Raw genomic sequence first — 15853 nt, forward strand, 5'->3', positions numbered from 1 at the left:
CACAGACACAGTAAAATACATTTGCATAAGCCTTGAATACATTTATTCGCGGTTGCTGTGACTCGGTTAAATGCAAACACATATATGCATATATTTATATGGCTGTAGGTATGTATGTGTGCCACAATACATAATTGACCCTCAATTAAAATGTAGCGCTTTGCCTTGATTTGTCCACACCACAATGTGCCAGCACGGTGGCATTACAACAACAATAGCAACAAGAACAAACAGTTAAATCCAACGTAGACTACAACATAAATTTGCCACAGCCACTGGCGATTCACACGAACTCAACCACCACCAACAACACAACTCAGCTACAATGGTTTGATTTACCTTGACTCAGCCCCATCGCCGCCACCACCTCTATCTCAAACACGGTACACTTAGTACATCCCGTTATCATTAAGCTAAAGAGCCGCGATATGATGTATCTGTGATTTGGTGAGTTTGTGTGAGTGTTTGTGCATTTAGCCTTCGCAATCAGTTGCCGCTGCGAATTGTGTTGGTCAACCGCTGTTGGCGAGCAGAGGCGGGCCGGTATAGCCGGTCGTTCGTTTGTGCCGATTTAACGGAAACGGAAGATGTGTGCGTGTGTGTGAGTGTGGGCTGGCGGTTGGTCGGTCGCTTGGTAGGCCACACGCTGGCTGGCTGACTGCTTGGTGAATGAGTGAAAGGTTGAAAAGTATGCTACGCTAATTTGGTTCAATGAAATATGAAAACCTAATTAGCTTTGTCTGTGTCTGTCGTTGTTTGTCCCTGAATTAACCCCACAGGATATACGACGCTTATTTTGTTGCTGGTATGAGTAGGGTGGTTGTTGTTGGAGGAGATGGTGCAGTGTGGCGATATGTATTGGCCTTTAACTTCCTGCCACAAAAGCATTGAGTTGCATTTAACTGCTTATTAGATTAAAGAGATAAGGCTTTTGAGTGCTTGGACTGGGCGAGGTAATGTGCTTAATTTCGGGATTTTATTTTTGATTTTTTTTTTGTTTTTTGTTTGCTTTAAATTGGTTATTTTCAATTAGTTGGAACTTAAAGAGAATTTATAAATTTTTTGTTTGGACGTTTGCGATAAAATTTAATTTTTAAATTGAATTTTAATGTATTTTTGTGATTAGCAATAAGTTTATATATCTCAAGATAAAGATAATCTCTAGAGATTATAGCTTCTTTTATTTAAAAAAAAAGTCTTAACTTAACACTGTGGCCTTTCTAGCCAACTTAAACTTGGTAATGCCTGTCATAAATAACATAGCAAAAGAATATTTTTAGAGGTCAAAAGGGTGTCCGAGATGTCAAAAATATCATAAAATATAAACTATCACGTACTTTCTTTACATTTGTACCTTATGAGCCGTTTCCCAATGAATCTCCCTCCTTTAAAAAGCTGAAGAGTTCTACAGATTAGGATTAGCATTCTTATAAAACAAAAGGTTTAAAGCTCTTCCAAAGCTGACAGTCCATTTCTATCCTCCCGTATTCAAATGTTTCAATTTATTGAGGCAATTAAGATGTTAATTCAATTTAGTTAATCTAAACAATTATTATTTGATAGCTTTGTGTAAGTATCTTCAACTAAATAAAATGGATAATATTCTCAAACCGAATTGTATAAGTTGATTTGGTTAGTCAGTTGAACAATTAGTTGATTGCTCTATTATAGCCAATTTAACCGGCCTTTGCTCTATTAAAATGCTGATTAAGTTCGATTTACCATAAAAAAAATCTACATTAAGCCTGCCACACGCTAAATACAGTATTTGTGCAAAGTTTTGCCCCGATATCATCACTAGTGCTTACTTTATATATTGTGAAGTAAACGATTCAGATCATCTTCTAAGTTCTGGTATATAGGAAGTAGGCGTGGTTGTGAAGCGATTTGGCCAATTTTCACAACATATTACTGGGAGGTAAGGAAACTATTACAAACCAAGTTTCATTGAAATCGGTCGAGTAGTTCCTGAGATATGGTTTTTGACCCATAAGTGGGCGACGCCACGCTCATTTTCCATTTTGTAAAAAAATCTGAGTGCAGCTTCCATCTGCCATTTCTTATGTGAAATTTAGTGTTTCTGACGTTTTTCGTTAGTGAGTTAACCCACTTTTAGTAATTTTTAACCTAACCTTTGTATGGGAGGTGGGCGTGGTTATTATCCGATTTCTTCAATTTTTGGACTGTAATAAGAAGTGGCTAAAAAAACGACTGCAGAATGTTTGGTTTATATAGCTTCATTGGTTTGCGAGATATATACAAATAACCGATTTGGGGGCGGGACCACGCCCACTTCCCCAAAAAAATTACATCCAAATATGCCCCTTCCTAGTGCGATCCTTTATTCCAAATTTTACTGTTATAACTTTATTTATGGCGTAGTTATGACACTTTATGTGTTTTTGGTTTTCATTAAGATATCTCAATTTTTACTCAAGTTATCGCTTGCACGGACGGACGGACGGACAGACGGACGGACAGACATCCGGATTTCAACTCCACTCGTCATCCTGATCATTTATACATATATATATAACCCCATATCTAACTCTTTTATTTCTTGGTGACACAAACAACCGTTATGTGAACAAAACTATAAACTCTGTGCAACAGGTTGCGAGAGTATAAAAATGTGTAAAAGCTAATCTCAATAAAAATTTTTATTGATCAATGTGGGCTGTGTTAAAACGCAATTATATGATAAATTGTAAACAATTAGAAGATATAAGTTTGTCCTTGTCTAAATTGATCAATTACCTGGACATTTAGATAACTTATAATATAAATCAGACATGATAAAAGCAACAATTAACTATATTATTAATGAGGAGACTGATTTTTTAATCTACGAAGCCATATAGGAGATGATAAAAGCTACTTTCAGACATTACTTTTATCCACTGCGTTTGTAATCATTAAATCATTATCGAGAATTTTCCTGGTAAGTCTTCCTAAAAAGGAAGCCTCAAAAACAGCATAAAGCAAATTTTTAAGTATAAAATCAATATTTAACAGTTCTGATATAATTTTCATTATAACTTTTTTACAACGTTTTTGGAATATAAATACTTATAATGTATGTAACAATTTAATTAAAAATCGAAAATCGTATTTCTAAAAATCACAAATAACGTTAAATTCAAAACCACACATATATCTCAAATTTATCTGCCATAAAAATTTACACAAAACTTGTTGAGCTGAGTATGCAAAAGCTTTTTCGACAAGCGCTCTCATTTTCTCATTTACACTCCCAGCAAGTATTCGCACTTCTCTGCTCTCGCTCTTACACTTTCCAATTTTCCACATTCCAGTCGTTGTAAACATGCTCTTAAACCGAAGAGAGCTTCGTTTGCATATTTACATTGCCCCGTTATATTTATATATATAACTATGTAGTTATGTGTTTATATTTTGCAGCATCATAACGCTGTGGCATTGTTTACATGCAATTATTTAATGAAATACTGATAAAATTTATAATTTATAAGTTGAATAACAATAAATTTGTTATTATCATATTACAGCTAAAGTGATTGAATAAATATTTTTGTAAAAGAAAATAATGAAAACAAAAAAATATTTTCTTTCTTTTAATCAATATTTAGTTAAAAAATCTGTTAATCAAACATAATCAAAATTACTTTTATCCAATGCCACATTGCTTCACTAATCCACTATTTTATTAAAAAAATTCTCAACCTTTCTGAAAAAAAATATCTGTGCCCTAAACTACGCACATTAAGGTAGGTCTAACTCTTTCTTGATTCGGACATCGCCTGTAAGCATCAAAGAGAGTTGCAATTAACCTAAGAGACAACTTTTAACATGAGTAAAAACGAAGAGAATGCGAATGAAAGAGTATAACAGTAAAGAAGAAGAAGAAGAGTTTAAAAAAACACGTTTCTCTAAGGAATATTTTTTTTATTTAATTGAAGCAAAATATCTAAAATTTATGACAATCGTCTTAGCTGGACCCTTCTAAAAACACAGCTCTCTTTCCTTAAAAGGAATATAAAAAATCAAATTGCCTTTAAGTTACCTTTATAACTATTATTATTCCTATGCATTACTGAATAGTGAAACTTTTAGCACGTATACTTATAGCATTGATTTGATAACCCCGAGATTTTCTCAAATTCCATTCGAATTAGAAATTTTGAACTTATATTTCTAAAAAAGTCTGCTCTACATATCCGGAGCGAAAACGAATTTATATTAGACCAAAAATGGTACACTTGGCACCATTCTACAACAACTCGTAAATGTGAATCAAACATGAGATTCCGAAATAATCAACCGGACATTTAAAGAGATCTCAAAGGTAGCTAACCAGATAAATTCTATCAAGAAGTATTAATGAAGACCATAGACCATCCATATAGTTTTCATCCGTACATGGGTTAGGGTGTTATCCAAGATTTGACTTCTGGACCACTTATTCATATCATTCAACTAGTATTTATATTCGATCAAAGACTGTCATCATCTGTACACAGTTCTCCGATATTGTACATTGTAAGACTATCACGAGTCTGTACTTGTACCGGGATGAGAACTAGACAATCATAGATAAAAAACGCGTATTCTATATTTCTCCTCTGAGAGGAACTTCAGAAAATATTGTTCCTGCCAGGACCTAGGTTCTTTCGTGGTTGTAATATTACATATTTTAAATAGATAAGAGTACCTCAAGATGTCAAATGTAGTTTTGAAGTCATGGTCTTTCGGATTTCACACATGTACTTAATCCACTCGGTCAAAGAATATGAAATGTCTCGAAAAGTCAGGCGAAATCTTTATTATTCCAGGTAAGGCCTTATCACTGATATGAACAATTGTTTCTTCTGAGTTTCCTCGAGTATACATATATTAAAGTTTTCAATATTTCTGCAAATATTTAGAAAAAAATTTTCTTTCGAAATTACAAAATCTTCTATTTTTCAACATTTAGCATTTTAACCGTTATTTGTGGATATTTACCGCTCCACATAAATACCTAACAATTTTATAGCAAATGAGCGCCAAGCAGCACAGTAAATATGAGAAAGTCAGTCGTATTTACGTCAGTAAAAGCTTTACTCACTCGCAACTCACTGGAAGCGCCAACCCGTCACATTACACACGCCTTGTTTACACAACGCACACGCGTCACATGTAAACCGCCTGTGTGTAACATGTAAGCGACAAGCGACGAAGGGGTTTCCCAAAGTCTACTTACAGGCGCACACATTTTCCACGGCAAATGTGCGCTCACGCACCGCCGAGAGTTACAACACAGCAAACTTCCAGTCTAGCCGAAGAGAGCGCTGCGCACGAACAAGCGCGACAACTACCGTTAATTTGCGGCAACAGCCAAACGAGGCGCAAAGCTTGACGCTCGTGTACCGTTATTCGTGTGCACTCAAGCGCGCTCCGTTACACGGCGGCTGGATTGGATGCGCTCGGATGCTGGGCATGCCTATGCTGTGAATTTTCCAAGCTGACACTCCAGCTGTTGGCAGAGCTGTTTATTGGTATGTGTCGCTTCGCATTTACCTCTGCACATTCGTCGTTCGAAAGTGGCGCACGAAGGCGCGTTAGCCGAATGCCATTGGAAGCTGTGTGTGACGACTGTGGTGCGCTGCTGACCGATGTGTGTTTTGGCATTCATCTATGTGTACCATAAAAATCTTTCAGTGAGAGTTTACGATCCCGCGGGTACGGTCGGAACTTTCGGGATTTACGCGTAACATTCCGTAGCATTAAACTATTCGCAATTTATTTCATTTCATTTTTTTTTCGTCGTCAACCGTCGTCTTTGTATGCGGCGCAGCGCTTACTCGTCGTCGTCGTATTCAGTAACGGGAAAATTAAACGGCAAATAGCAACTAGCGTATCGTGCCGATTCTGACGGCTTACAAAACAGTGCGATGCGGTTTGTGCAGCTGTTCTGTGCGCGCTAAATGCCAATGCAGTAAGTAGTGCAAAAATCAGTCATACCGTTAAACTATATTTTGTTGGACGCGCGTGTAAACGTGACGTGTGCGGGCGTGTGTGTATGTGTGCAATTGTGTGAACGCCCATTTGTTTTGGGGCTCAAGCGCCATATGAAAATCTCGAATTGCCGCTGAAAGGAAGTAAAGTTGTGCAAGCGAAAAATTCTCCAGTGGGTGCCCACGAAAAATCAAAGATACATATATATGCGCGTGTGTGTATGTGTGCAATTGCACGGTGAAAACTGGTGTAGTTCAAGCGAAATACAACAACAGTTGTGAGCTACAATAAAAACTGTGTAAAAAGTGTATACAAAAGTGAAACGCGTCCAGGACGCGCTCGGCGTAAGCAGCGCGGCGCGTAGCCCCAAAAACGGTGAGTGAGACGTGGCAGTGTTGGAAATACACAAACAAACACACATATATACTCCAGTGTGGCTGTGGCAATTGCAGCTGCAATCTGCTTGCATTTAGCTCAGCATTCCGCCTGCTGCCCGGCTAGTTAAAGCGTTTTCGTTAGTAAGCTCTAGTGTTTCACTCCGCTCCGTTTCGCTTAGTGCGCGCGTGTGTACGCTTTGCCATAATGCTGCTAATTTCGCGTTAAGCGCCACTTAAATGCCAAATTAAAGTGTTGCGTGTGTAAAAAGCTTGTTAAATTTGTGGTCATTTAGCACCAACTTCAAGCGGAAAGTGACATTCTAGTGCGTGTAGCTAAAAGTGCAAATTTAAGTAAACACTATTTAAATGTAACTAAAACTGCCAAATTGCTTACTTACAAAAGCTTAGGTTGTAGTTTACGCTTACAACAGCAACAACACTAGCAACAAAATACAATTTTACTGCAACAACTAAAATAGTAAACACTCTAAAGGAAGCTGCAAGTAAATAGTAAGCATACAATTACCGTTAAATATTTAAATTAGCTGTAAGTTCTTTAGGGACTGTGTGGCATGTATTAAAATGCAATGAATGAGCTCAAAGAGAATTTCAAATACATATTTTTCAAAGAAATTTATTTTTCTGGAGCACCAATTTTTTATTATAATTCAATTCAATACTTTATGAATTATCAAAATTATTATTTTTTTTGTAAATATTTTTACAACAACAACTGCAGTTTCATGTAGACAATATATTAATGAACACTTCAAGTAAATTGTGATTTTGTATAACCATTCGGAAATTAATGAAATTAAATGAGAAATCATTAATGGACATGTGAGGCGCTAAAAAATTATATAGAGAAAAGAATTCTAAGAGAATTACATTTTAACTTGTTTGCAAAAAAATTAAATATTTTTTAAAATATATTATGCGTACATTTTTCTACCCAAAAAAATTGATGAAGAGAAAAAATTAAAAAAAATTCCGATTTTCGAATTTTTTTTCACTGAAATTATTTTGTATTTAGAACAAGTTTTTATAATTAATTTAAGTTATTTTACATTTTTTTATTTTATATATTCTTTACATATTGAACATTTTTTCAAATAAAAACTTTTCGATCATATGGGTTTTCAATAAAATATATGAAGTTCTTCAAAAAATTTTCAGGATTAGTAGATTAGAAACAAAGATATATTTTGAGATAAACATAATGATAATGTATAGCCCTTTAACTTCAATACTGCCCTATATCGGTTGCGTTTTCATATAATAAAATTCCGATAACGCGCCACTTATACTGATTTCCATGTAGTTCTTACTATACCCAAAAAGACATCAATATTTTAGATATTTTTTGTCACAGACAGCTCTTTAAGATCACCCCAGAGATGTTCTAGTGTGTTAAAGTCAAAACAAAATAAAGGTCATACCAGAACATTGATGAAATTTTCATGAAAAAACATTTTCTTTAACTTCGACATGTACTTTTGGTCGTTATCCTTCGAAATTTCCACATAACAGTAAAATGTTTCTCAGCCCTCCACAAAAAAATATTTTTAGGTATACCGACGAATTTTTCCTTATACAAAACCCCATAAATTGCACAAACACCACACCAATAAAAACATCGACACACATCGACCACCATGCTCCACTACGCAGGAAACATAATATCTAATAGTAGAACTACTGATTTCTTGGTGGTAAATTAATTAGGCTTGTGTATTAATCGCTCTAAATGACACACTTCCACAGATTGCGCATTGCACAGATTGCGATGTAAAGCCAATGGGAGACACCAAAGTCTGCAAGTCGTTTTCGTTAAATCATAGTTAGAAGGGGCTTCTTGTATGTTTCTTTGCCAAGGAAGCCAGGGTTCTCTTGGATATTTAGACATTAAATGCGTACTAAATTTTTCGTCAAAAGTCTTTGAGAGTGCAGGAGTGCTGGTCCATAATAAAAATTTTGAAGCAAAACATTCTAAGCAGCAAGTACAAAGTATGTACTTCCTAAAAATCGGTTATATTTTTCCCAAATAATAGCATAATGTGTTGAATATTTAAGCTTCTATCAAATGTATACTTCGAACTATAAAAAATGTATACTTCAAAACGAATTTTTTCTATTAAAATAAAATCAGGATTTCGTACTTCCAATTGGATTGTAAAATAAAAAAATTATAAATGTCAACAAACAAAAAGTAAAATAATATTTTTATCAAAACATTTTTTTCGATCTACTTCTCAACTTTTATCGTTTTAATTAATTAAATCAGTCATAAGCAAATAAGAAGGAATTTAAAAAATTTAATAAAGCTCTGGCTTGAATATATCAGAGAAATAATCGAAATGGATTGCAAAACGAAATATTTTGTTTATTTCAATTCAATATTTTTTTATCTTATATATTTTAATAAAATTTGTTTTTGCAAAAATTTTGATTAATAAGAAACATAAGTTTATTTTATTCATGAATTTTTAGAAAAAATAAAAAGATCCATAAAGATTTACCAAATCGATTTGATCAAACTCCCTTTTTTATCTGAAACCACTCTAAAAATATTCTAAATCGAAATCAAAATTCAATTTAAACTCTCGAAAAAGTGACTCATATATTAGAAATGTTATTTGGGTTAAACTATTTTATGAACTTATGGAACGGATAAAATCTTAAGAAACATAAGTTTATTTTATTCATGAGTTTTTAGAAAAAATGAAAAGATCCATAAAGATCTACCAAATCGATTGGATCAAACTCCCGTTTTTATCTGAAACCACTCTAAAAATATTCTAAATTGAAATTGAAATTTAATATAAACTTTCGAAGAAATGACTCATATATTATATATTATACTTGGGTTAAACTATTTTATGAACTTATGGAACGGCTCAAAATCTCAAAGTTTCGGAAGTTTCCCCACATAAAGCATTTTGAATTGATTAGCTCTATCATGGCCACAGAGTTGTTCAGAGAAGATAATCTTACAATGGACCTCGTAATGATCTAGATGCATCGTCTGACAACCACTTAACCTAGCTACCTATCTAACTAGTTGAGCACCACACTGTATTTAATATTAAAGAATTCTTCAGATTAAACAAAAATTAAAATAAAAAAATCCAAATGCAACATTTTGTTGTAAAGAAATGAATCACAAACAGCGCTTTAATTAAATTAATTCTAACAACCAATTTGATTTTATTCTCCTTTTGACTACACACATTGTTTCTAACTAAAAGTCATTGTGCTCATTTCATTTGAACAACTTTTCAGTGCAATTTCACTGACCTTGCAACAGAACGAGACTCTGAGCGCACATGCACACACAAAGCAATCGACGACTAACGAGACAAGTGTGCCAGCTGGAATAACAAAAGAAAAAAGAAAAAGTAAAAACAAAAATAGGTGAAACAGCAAAAACAACAACAAATTGATTATTTGGCTGCCGAACATGCAAAGCACAAACACACTCATATGTGTGTACTTATATATATTGCTGTATGCTGTATAGAAGCAATCATGTTTTGCAAATGCATCCGGTGCACAGACTATATTGCTTTGTTATTGTTGTTCTTGCTTTTTGCTTTTTTTTCGTTTAACAAATAGCTGAGCTTAGCGTTGAAAGCTAAGCAGGGCGAGATTTGCAAAATCAATGTTTGTATGTTTGTATTGTTTGGCAACTTCTGCTGTCAATCATCTGTATAATCTGTATATATGTGTCAGTATTTTTGTTGTGGAAAAGTCGCCCGTTGTGTCACAAATCAGTTTGCATCAATAATAATTGTACATATTTACAAGATGAGGAGAGCGGTGACAGCAGAGTTTTTAGAAAATATAATAGTAACAAATAATTACAAATAGCAAAAAACAACAACAATTAAATTTTATAAAATTCCATTTTTGCATTTGACATTTATTACCCTATGTTTCTATGAAGCTGTTGAGAAAGTTTACTTTGAAAAATGTTTTGAAAACGCTTTGGAGATTCGATTGTTAATAAAATATAAAAAGAATAAATTTTTGAATATTAAACTAATCCTGCTAAAACTTTAACATTAATTTCAAAGTGATCAGTCAGGAGTAGAGTTGAAAATCGGATGTCTGTCTGCATGTCTGTCCGTTAGTCTGGCATAGAACTTTGCGATAATACTATACGAAAGGTATGATATCGTACATCTAAACATTATCCAAATCGAACTATAACTTTTCCAGGCCACAGGTATCGAAAGGTTTTTTACTGAAAAAATAATATCGCATATATTTTATAGAAATTCAGTGGAAATTTTTTCCTTTTATAATGAGCCTCTGTATCAAAAATGAATAAAATCGGTCTATTACTTCCCTTAGCTTCCACATACCTAATAGCAGGTTTTTCAAAATTGATGTGAATCTAAGAAGATAACACAATTCGACCTATGTATAAATTCGGCATAAAGTTCAATAGAATAACGAAAATCATTATAAATAGTATATGGGGACTGAGGTAATTCCTGAACCGATTTCACTCGTTTTCACCACCAAGATACAATATATCGAAGACTATACGCTCACTTAATTTTATATTACCTACAATTAGGTATATGGGATCTAGGGGAAGTTATGACCCGATTTTAACCATTTTTGGTACACAGACAAACTGTTATAAGAAAAAAAATTCCCTCTGAATTACATCAAAATATCTGAGAGATTTACCTATATTTTCGGTGAAAAGTTACCATAATGCACTGAGTTCTTCATTTTCGATCTCCTTGGTCCGATTTTGATAATTTTTCCACAAGTGATGTCACAGCTCAAATACAGTATTTGTGTAAAATTTTATTCCGCTGTCTTCATTGGTTCCTAATGTATATATTATTAAGTGAACGAATCAGATGGAATTCAAAATTATGTTATATGGGAAGTAGGCGTGGTTGTGAACCGATTTCGCCCATATTCCACCCGTGTGAATTTCGCCTATCAGGGTGTTAAGAAAATGCTATATACCGAATTTCATTGAAATCGGTCAAGTAGTTCCTGAGATATGGTTTTTGACCCATAAGTGGGCGACGCCGCGCCCATTTCCCATTTTATAAAAACTTACTTGTTTACTATATTTTTGACTTTTAGTTAAATTGAAATTGACATCAAATGTCACTCTCGAGTCTAAAAAAAACTTGTGAAACAAAGAAGTCTTTCCAAAAAAGACTACAATTACTAGATATACTGATTGAAAAAAGCATTTCGAGGATTTACAGAGTTTTGTGGACTATCAAGCTTTGATCCATTTTCGTTATAAATTTCTATTTTTAGAAAGCCCCAAAAGGTTTAATTAAAAAATATCATTTGAGGTATTTTTTTGCAGATTAATATATTTACGCCACTCAAAAAGCTTGTCAAATGCGTTTAAAATGAGAATTTTTTACTATACATAAATATAGTTACTTATGTATACTCGTATATACTAGATAAAATAATTGCCGTTAATGCATGAAAATCGCTCGCGTGTGTACCACTAGAGCGCAATGAAAGAGATGCCTCAATTGTTCAACGGCTGATTAAATGGTTAAAAACTGATTTTGATGAAAATTGTCATATAAAATAAAATTAAAATAAATGAAACTGAACTAGCGGCACTTAACTAACTTAGTAGCTTGTTTGTTTTCAGCGTAGACATTAAATTTTGGGTGCGTTGTAGTTGGTTATAAGTTTTGGGTGTGTCTATTATCAAAATAATTGTCATCACATTTTTGCTGTGTGAAGGATATTGAGAATATTTAATATTATTTATTTTAATATTTAATGATTTAAAAAATATGTATATAAACATTTATTTGATTAATATTAGCGGTATAGTTAATTTTACTTTTTAAAATAAAAAAAATAGTAAAAATTTAAATATATACAAATTTATTATGTAATAGAAAAATGTAAGCAAATAGTGATAAACTAACTAAAAAAATATTTTTTGAAATGTAAAATCTTTTCCTAGTTTTTATATAAATATTAATTTGTTTATATCATAAATTATCGAAAGTCTTTTAATGAAATCTTTATCTAATTTTTTGGGCACTAAAATATTTTTTTATAATTAAATATTTAATCTGTTTTAGTTTTACATTAATTTGAGTTTAATTTTTATTAATAATAATAATTTTTATATTTGAATATTATAAATATTTTGTTATTATATTTTTTGTAATTTGTCAAAATTCAAATACATTTGAACTTCTATAACTCGAAGTTCTCCATAACTCCAACTTTTTAATTGGCAATAGAAGTCAAATTTCATACAAATTACCTTCCAAAACGTACTCTCTCTAACTCGAAGTTTTTTTGTGGATTATGGTGATTCGAGTTAGTTAAGTTGAACTTTAATTAATTAATTTATTATTATTAATTATTTATTTATTATTATTATTTTTTTTATTTATCTAAATATTTGGTATTTTCTGCTGTATTATATATTTTTTAAATTAAAAAAAAGGTATTTTAAATTTAATTATTTTATTTTTGACCTTTTCTGGTTTTTATATTAAATATTTTTGTTTTTTTCAAATTCTAACTACATTTTTTTCCACTATTATTATTGTTTTATTAACATAATTTTCAGTTGGTCTCTAAATTTTTCTTATTTTCAGTTTTAAACAAATAATTATATTTTTATTAATTTATTATTTTATTAAAATATTTGTTATTTTAATTTAATTCAATTTTTTTATTTAAATTATTATTTTTTAATTATGATTTTAATTGTCTTAAATTTGATTAAATTAATTAATTATATTTAATTTTTTGAAACTCTTTTTTTTCAAAGCATTGATTTTTCACTGAATTTTTTGATTCATTGATTTTTTTTCACTGAAATATTTTTTTGTAATATTAGAAATTTTATTCTGTTTATTATTCATTATTTTTCTATTAATTTATAAAAATATTTTTTATAAAAATATATATTTTTTTAATTTATTTTTTTTAAATATTATTTTAATATTAATGGATTTTATTTATTTTTATTAAAACTCTCTTTAATTTTAATTTTATTTTGCAATAACAACATTTTCAATAATTTTTTCAACCATACTTTTAATTAAAAATTAACTTTATTACGAACCACCCTGTACCAAGCGGAAGTTAATTTTTTTTTTAATTTTTATTTATTCTCCACTTCAAAATAGCATAAATTCCAAACTTTACCATAACAAATTTCTTGCATTAAATTCGCTTAGAAAAAAATTTACACCAACTTGCCTCTTTGTTGTTGTGTATGTGTGCTTGTGTTTATCTGTATGTGTGCGCTTTTAAAATTTTGATTGCATGTCACTTGCTCGCACGCTTTAAAACACGCCGCGAGCAAAAAGTCTACTTTTGACATTAAAGTAGCAAAATTTGCGCAAATGCAATTGACACTCCCCACGCTTTGACGATGAGCAAAGGAAAAAAAACACAGAAAAACAACAACAACAACAAAGGCAGAAAACACACGCCACAGTTGAAAACGGCTATGAAGGACGCTTCATCAACAACAAGCAACAGCAAAATAATAACAACAACTAATAAACAATAATTTTTGACAGCACTTAGTACGAGTGTTGTTGTTGTTACTGTTGTTGTTGTGTATGTTGTTCACGCAATTGTTGGTGTTTTTACACGCATTTATTCATTTATCTGTGTGTGTGTGCTTTTTATGCGTCACCAAACACGCAAATAAAAATCAAATAAATTTTTATGCGCTCACTAAAACAACAGCAACGAATAACAAATAAATATGACAGCGCTGCTTGTATTATAACTGTATGGGCATAATAAAAGTTAATAGAAAGGTAATTTGACAGCTATGCGCTTTTGCGTGTGTCTGTGTGTAGTGCTAGGCAAAATGCTTGTAACTAGCATGTTAAACACACACATCTGCTTGTATTTGCCATATTTACTGTTTAGTTGAATTAAATAAATTGATAAAAAATTCAACTCATTTCGAATATGACAAAATTATAAAAGCCGCTTTGACAGCCATTTAATTAAAATGTAATAAATAATTTAACAACATTTTAATTCAAGCAATAAATGTCAGGCGACAAAAAAAACTCAAAGTCTTTTTTTCAAAAACATAAATAAAATAAAAGCATTTTTTTACAAATAAATTTTTCAAAAACATATTTAATATCAATATTTTATGGAAAAAAATGCAATAAAAAACAATACACATTTTCATTTTTAATAAGAATAAAAAAAATGTAACAAAAATATTTTATGGAAAAAAAATTCAAAAAAAATAAAAAAAGTTAATTCAAATCAAATAATGCCAGTCGAAATGAATTCAGCCACTAAATTTATAAAATTTGGGAAAAAAATATAAAATTAGCATAATTTTTTCAAATCAGTTATTTTACGCATCAGCATAAAAAACGCATACAAATTGTGGAAAGTCCCTTCTCTTGCAACCCTCACTCGTCACCCTTCGAATAATTAATCAAACAGCATGCCAAATGCATATAAATACACATCTGTTTAGGCTTTTGGGTGCCACCGTGGGAAATATTCCCCACATGCATATTAAATACAATGAAAAATCGGCTCATTGCTGCTATGCATTATACACACCCACTAACACTTCTGTGCTCAAGTGCTAGTGTCACATTGACAAGTGCACAGCTGTTGCAATTACTGTCAGTGCAGTGTATTAGAATCGGAATTGACAGCTGTTTTGGTGTATTATTTATGTTTGATGAACTAAACTAAATTTAAATATAATTGGATGATTTAAATAATTAGTGGAAAGGAATTAAAAAAGATTAATTTATGTGAGAACATATGCTCAAATAGAGACTTAAAAATGATAAATTTATCAGGAAATTTGGGAAGCTATGTTTTGATTGATTAAGATTTTTTCGGAAAAAAAAACAAAAAAACACAAATAAATAATTATTTGAATAAAAAAATTTAAAAAATATTAAAATCGATGAATATTAAACAAATAATATATAACAGTCCAAAATAATTTTCTGTTGAACTATTTATTAAGCTTTTCGAAACTTTTTCAAAGTTTTGCGAAAATAAATTTTTGAAAAAATTAAAATTTAAATTTATAAAAAAATTAATTAAAAATAAATACATAATTCAAATTTTTATATATTAGCCCATTAAATAAAATTGTGAAAAATGTTTGTAATTAAAGCTTTTTGAAATTTTTTTTAATGTTTGAGAAAATAAATTCTTAAAAACATTTATAAAAAATTGTAAAAAAAAAAATTTAATTTCAATATTAATTTATTAAACTAATAACTAAAATTGTGAAATAAAATGAAAAATAAATTATTTAAAAATGAAAATGGCAAATTTACCAAAACAATTAAAAAAAATTATTTAAATATTAATTCATTAGCAGACTGATCCGGCTTACACGGGTTTAAATAAACATTTCAAAAGTTATAAATTTTTACACATTTATGCACACTTTCCCATACTTACTTTCCCGTTTCCCGACAGCTGCGAGCGCTTATTACTTGACTCTCTGG

At 31.1% G+C, this 15853-nt stretch overlaps 1 protein-coding gene across 2 annotated transcripts in view; it reads left to right on the forward strand.

Moving 5' to 3' along the window:
• The first annotated feature begins 5662 nt into the window (after window positions 1-5662).
• Window positions 5663-15853, forward strand: part of LOC105213954 (uncharacterized) — a 286125-nt gene continuing 275934 nt past the window's right edge. For both annotated transcript variants that reach the window (XM_029041474.2, XM_029041475.2), the window contains exon 1: window positions 5663-6863. The gene's annotated coding sequence lies outside the window, so the exon portion shown is untranslated. The remainder of the gene's footprint in view (window positions 6864-15853) is intronic.

Source organism: Zeugodacus cucurbitae, chromosome 6 (genome assembly GCF_028554725.1).
Source record: "Zeugodacus cucurbitae isolate PBARC_wt_2022May chromosome 6, idZeuCucr1.2, whole genome shotgun sequence".
NCBI lineage: Eukaryota > Metazoa > Arthropoda > Insecta > Diptera > Tephritidae > Zeugodacus > Zeugodacus cucurbitae.